General features: G+C 34.6%; 1 pseudogene; it reads left to right on the top strand.

Annotated features, from left to right (window-relative positions):
- Positions 1 to 415: 415 nt before the first annotated feature.
- LOC143541971 (dirigent protein 22 pseudogene) lies at positions 416 to 1,131 on the top strand (annotated as a pseudogene).
- The last annotated feature ends 4,496 nt before the right edge of the window (positions 1,132 to 5,627 follow it).

Here is a 5,627-nt window from a genome sequence, read left to right as displayed (position 1 = left end):
TCTTTTTACTTAAGGCCAAAAAAAAATTCGTCTTCGATCCAATTTATTTTTTTTACTTTCTCGGTGCAAGGCCTCGGTAATTTACTATTTCGTAATTAAAGTATTAAACTCAATAAAATACGTACCACCAATGTTAATTCAATTAAATTTGACTATGAATAAAAATATACCACGTTCTAATGTAAACAATACTTTAGAATAGTATAATTTACTCTAGAAGGTCTTAATATATAGAATTTCGAGAAAAGATTATGCCAATCAAATCAAACATTATATTATAAAAAAAGTATAGATAATAACATATTTTAACAGAATGAGTAAACACGTTGAAAGCTGGTATTTCGATTTCCGAATATAGTATGAAAAAGCCAGGTCTATTAATATAATCATATAATTTCCCAATTCCCACACAACACAATTCCATAACCCTCAAATCTCTTCCATCTCAACCATGGCCCAAACTCTCCCAAACCACAAATACATAATTTTCACCATTTTCATATTATTTTCATCTCTCTTTCAAGCCCAATCCCATCAATTTTCAAGAAAACTATCATCAAAATCACTAGGTTTGAAAAAAGAAAAGCTAAGTCACCTCCACTTCTACTTCCATGACATATTATCTGGTCCCCACCCAACCGCGGTTCGGGTGGCTGAGGCCCCCACAACCAACACCTCCCGAACCTTGTTTGGTGGCACGGTCATGATTGATGACCCGTTGACCGTGGGACCAGAACCAAACTCCAAGATTGTGGGAAGAGCTCAAGGGATATATGCATCCGCTTGTTTAAGTGAAACCCGATTTCTAATGGCTTTGAATTACGTGTTTTTGGAAGGGAAATATAATGGTAGCACTTTGAGTATACTCGGGACGAATCGTGTGATGTCGTCAGTCAGAGAGATGCCGATTGTTGGTGGAAGTGGGCTTTTTCGATTTGCACGTGGTTATGCACTAGCAAAGACTCATACGCTTGATTTTAAAACCGGTGATGCGGTTGTTGAGTATAATGTTTATGTCTTACAGTATTGATTGTTGTGTTGAAGGATGATGTTATGAAACATTTGTTTTATTTTCTGGTTACTTAATATAAAGTGAGTGAATTAATACAACTTGTTATGATGTGACCTAATGTGGTGTGATTTTCTTGAGTAATATTTTTGCTATTTAGGTTATTTTAAAAGGTGTTAGGTAACGATGTAAGTTGTAACCATCGTATCTTATGGCTTAAATGTTCATTTACATCATACCGGGTGCAGTTACTGTATGTTAATGCTTAACGTACGGTATGTACGCGAGACGCTCAAAGACAAAAAACAAAGGCAGAAACCTAAAAACGCTCAGAAAACGCTCACAAACAAACACTCAAAAAACGGTTTTCGTGAAAAAAAGTGAAAAATTGATTGATTAACCATTCAAAACTGTTATTTTCGTTTAACAAATGATTGATTAGATATGTATTGACGATTCCGAGATGTTTGGATGTGATTTGATAGATCGATTCGTGAAAAATGGGATCACGTACGTTAATGTACGTTAAGGATTATTGTTTGGATCTTTTCACATATCATACCTATCTTATAAATATAAATATAAGATTACTTTGATTTCGTTGACAAATTCTTTTTATTGTTGTTGTAATTTTTTGTCGGACGTTATAAGAAGATAGTAAGTCCCTTTTTCTTTGTTAAATATATTTTTTTTATTAAAAAGACCAATGTAACAACGAACAACATATATATGCTTCTTTTATTTTCATTAAAAAAGCTAATAAAAAGGCATAACTTCAATTGTTGATTGTGGAATAAATACTTGCGGTTCTTATTGACGCAAGAATCCGAAGTGGTCCAAGTTAAGAATGATAAAATATTCTGTATATATTTTTTTCATATAAACTACATAATTAAAGTCTTAAAGACACAAAGATTATTCTGTTTTGTTATACTTGTCTTGTTTATCATATTCGTTTCTTTACAAGTGGACAGCAATAAATCTAATAATATATTCGTGTTGTATATTTCTAACTAGTTTGAGGCCCGTGTATTACATGGATAATTAATGAATATTTTAAAAGATAAAATTTTGATTTGCCTCCATGTGCTTTAGTGGCACGCTGTGACAATCGTCAATTTCAGGTTAACTCCGTTAACTCAACTCCGTCAATTTAAACTTAAAGATCACTGAATCTATAACGCACATCTCATTATATTTAAACTAGGGTTTAAATGACGCTTGACACTTACTACACGTGTAGTCTTTCGGGAATTGCACCGAAACGCAAACGAGTTGACGCAAACAACTGGTGAATAAACGAAAAACGTCAAAACAATAATTATGTGATAATTATGTGTTAGACTTATGTGTTATGTGATAACATTGTTATAAACGTTAACTCAATGTGCTAGAACTAGTTAATTAAGCTAGAAAAGTAACATTTGAAAGTGGAGGGACCTAGATGTAACATGATTATTATTAATAATATTATAAAACCCTAACTCTCCTCTCTCTTTCCCTCACAAAACCGACGGCCAGCCCCCCTTCCCCCTCCTCACGATCGGCTCACACACACACACAAATCTCTTGGTTTTTGATCTTGTTTTTCACAATTGAAGCCTCCTACACCCGATTCTAGTCATCTTCTACATTCCTCTTGCTTATTTTTGTGCTTTTGAAGGTATAATTATAAACCCTAAAATCTGGAAATTTCATATATTGTGTTCATATGATCTTTGTTTGATTTGATGATGTATTGATGATGATTTGATAACTAGAATTGATATTATTACATGTTAATTGGTTGTGTCTTTGATTTTGAGATCAAATAAAACCCTAACCATGTATGTATGGTGTACTTGATATGCATGGATGATGGTTATGGTGTCTAGAATGTTATATGAATGAATTGTGGTCGATAGATGGTTAATATGTTGAGTTTTGTTGCAAACAGTTTCCGGACAGATTGTGTTGTTGATGTTCAAATGACTGTATCGGGGTGTAAATGTGAAAATTGGTTGAGATTATTGATACTACAGTAAACTAGGTTGAGTCTAGTTTCTAAAGAATATAAATTTGCAATTTTTGGACGTGTAAAAGTTAACCTTTATGATTTTACAAAAACGTTGTGCAAAGCTGAGTTGTGAGACCTGCTGTAGGGTTGTTTTGTAAATATTATATCTCATGAACTACGAGACCAATTGGGTTGGTTCCACTTCTGGAAGTTGACTTGTTGAGTTAGGAACCTAACCCAAGTGTTCTTGCATTTGTTGGATTTTTCATTTAACGGGAATTTCAAATAACATTCTGTTGCGCATGAATTTGATTGTTATGAGCTTGCTGTAATGTTTTGATCATTATGAGAAATCTATGTGGAATAAAAATAAAATAAAACATGTTCTGGAAACCTAACACATATATGCTTTTGTGATGATTTTTGGTAAATTAATTGAGATGCTATGATCGGTGGAATAGTACAATCTTTCAAGTAGAATTTCTGTCTCGGTGAAACTAGCTGCTGAATTTTGTGAAAATGCATGAAAAATGATACTTGCTATATAATTGTTATGTTTTAACCAAATTGCCCCTGTGGGGAATACTTGTTAAATAGTTGTCGTGTTTTGACCAAATTGCCCTTGCGGGGAATAATTGCTAGTTAATTGTTATGTGTGACCAAATTGCCCTTTCGGGGAGTAATTGCTAGTGATGTACATTATTAATACATGACACGTAAATAATTGTTCACACATGTATTGTATCACGAATGTACTGGTTAAAGTCACACACGATTCACAAACGAAACACGAAACACCTTGTGTGCATAGGTATTATGTGCCGAGTCTAGAGACTCGATAATAGTTCCGACACTTAGAAAAATCTCTTTGTTGTTTTAGAACGCTAGAGAGAGTTTTTCTGTGACGCGCATCCTTTGGTGATTTATTTTGGGAATTCTTCGCAAACAGTGAGTTCACTTACCCCTCTAAACTATTTTCAAACGCTTTTCACTTGGGGAGATAACATACTCCGAAAACGCATTTAAGATTTTGTTAATATAAATTATATATCACTTGTAAAGACTAAGTGGCAAACGCAATAATTAAAGTCTTTCATTCACATCGAACCGTTTAGTATTGGATAATAGCGAGTCATTGTTGAGTAGTACTACTGGGTTTGACAAACCCCACCCAACGCTAAACTCGATTGGAGGTCGAGTGGGTGTAATCTTGGCTAAACACATACCATGGTCGGGATAGACCTGGTGGCAAGGCAAATGATAAACAGTCAGCTTCGGTGTCGAACACTTAGTAATACTTGTTTTATAGGCTAGCTACCTATAGATATATAATTGACATAAAAAACGCTGAAATGCAAAACGCTGAAACGCAAAACGCTGAAACACAAAACGCTGAACGCAAAGGCAAAACGCTTTATTTTATATAAACTTGTGAACTCACCAACCCCGTGTTGACACTTTTAGTATGTTATTCTCAGGTAGCCGAGGCGGGCGCGCGGTATAGGATCATGCATGGTTTTTGAACATTCTGATATGCAAACATGTTTTTAACTATTATTACTTGAGTTTTAAGTCGTCATGCGTGACGCAACTTTTGTCTTTTGGTTTTTACGCTTCCGCACTTATTTTCATTTAAACGTTTTTTTTATGGTTTGATTATAACTAATGATTCCGATCATATTAGTTCACACCCTCTGACGGTAAAACTCCGTTAGTGGATTTTGAGGGTGTGACACACGCAACACGCAAAATCGTACTCGGACCTGTAAAGTGCTCCCGTCCATAAAGAAAAATTTTAAAAAATAGGAAATATGAAAGTGGTATAATGGTTTATAGGAGAGAGAAATTTTTTTTGGGTTTCTAGGTGTTCCGCCATTTCAAATGGCGTAACCAACCATGATAACAGAACCTGTCAGAAAATATCTGGTGACATGGACGTTAATTTTGTGTTCCGTCATTTCAAATGGCGGAAGTGAAATAAAAAACGCTTGTTCCGCCATTTCAAATGGCGGAACACAATTTTCACCCCTTTATATGCTACCCCTATTTATTTTGTCACTTCCGCCATTTGAAATGGCATAAGTGAATAGTATTATCCCGACACATCTGAGTAGGGGCTGTTGACCAAAAGACTATTCACTTCCGCCATTTCAAATGGCGGATGTGAACAGTATCGGCAAGTACCTGACCTGACCTGACATGACATTTCTAGCACCTTTTTACCACACTATTCACTTCCGCCATTTCAAATGACGGAAGTGAACAGTGACTTTATGACACCATGCTTTCTTGACCACACATTTAAACTAACAACACACTATTCACTTCCGCCATTTCAAATGGCGGAAGTGAACAGTGACTTTATGACACCTTTTCTAGCATGCTTTCTTGACCACATATCTTAATATCCACTCACGCCATTTCAAATGGCGTAAGTGAACAGTAAAATTTATATAAAAATATATTATTACTTTATAAATACAAATATCATACGTAATTAAGACTCAAAAAATATATATTTTAAATAGGCGTTTTAATTTGTAAAGTAACCATACCTATATTTTTTTAATATAACAAATCGACGTTTTAGTGCGTCTTTAGGCGAGTGTTTACGACTATACC

The sequence above is a fragment of the Bidens hawaiensis genome, unplaced genomic scaffold, assembly GCF_021521415.1.
Source record: "Bidens hawaiensis isolate Kalapana, Puna unplaced genomic scaffold, B.hawaiensis_p1.1 tig00012728_1, whole genome shotgun sequence".
NCBI lineage: Eukaryota > Viridiplantae > Streptophyta > Magnoliopsida > Asterales > Asteraceae > Bidens > Bidens hawaiensis.
Note: the sequence above shows the minus strand (reverse complement) of the source record. Positions and strands in the feature narration are given on the sequence as shown.